Genomic DNA, 586 nt, shown 5'->3' on the forward strand with positions numbered 1-586 from the left:
GTCGACAACTTCAGTCAGTCCGAGGGAAAGTGGGCGGGGAGACGGCGAGGAGGAAGTCTAGGACCCGCAGTTCCGCCGGAAGTGGCTGAGACCTGGCGGCCGAGCGTCTTCGGTCATCTCCGGCACTTGGAAGGGGCGGGACCCTTTAACTTTTCGGAATCCCGGAGACACGAATTCTTGTTTTAAAGACATGCCGCTTTTTATGAGTTTACTTCTGGACGGACGGCGAGGGCGGTTGCGGACGGTTTGTGGGTCACGGAGTCCCGAACTCCCAATTTTTACTGGAAGGAAGTAGTGACGCTCCTTGACCTTTAACCTCCCGCCGGCACGGCGCGGGAAACGCCTCCGTCTCTATATAAGGAATTTTCCGGCCGGCTTGAACCCTTTTTTTTTTTCCACCCCCAGTGTGTGGACGCCGGGCGCGGGCTTGTGCTCCTTCCCTTAGCCGCTACTCAGCTCCCGGATACGGCCGCCGCTATGGGCTTCGGAGACCTCAAGAGCCCCGCGGGCCTCCAGGTGCTCAATGATTACCTGGCGGACAAGAGTTACATCGAGGGGTGAGCGGACGCGGCGGCTGCCGGCGCGG

Source organism: Dipodomys ordii, unplaced genomic scaffold, assembly GCF_000151885.1.
Source record: "Dipodomys ordii isolate 6190 unplaced genomic scaffold, Dord_2.0 Scaffold1, whole genome shotgun sequence".
NCBI classification, from domain to species: Eukaryota; Metazoa; Chordata; class Mammalia; order Rodentia; family Heteromyidae; genus Dipodomys; species Dipodomys ordii.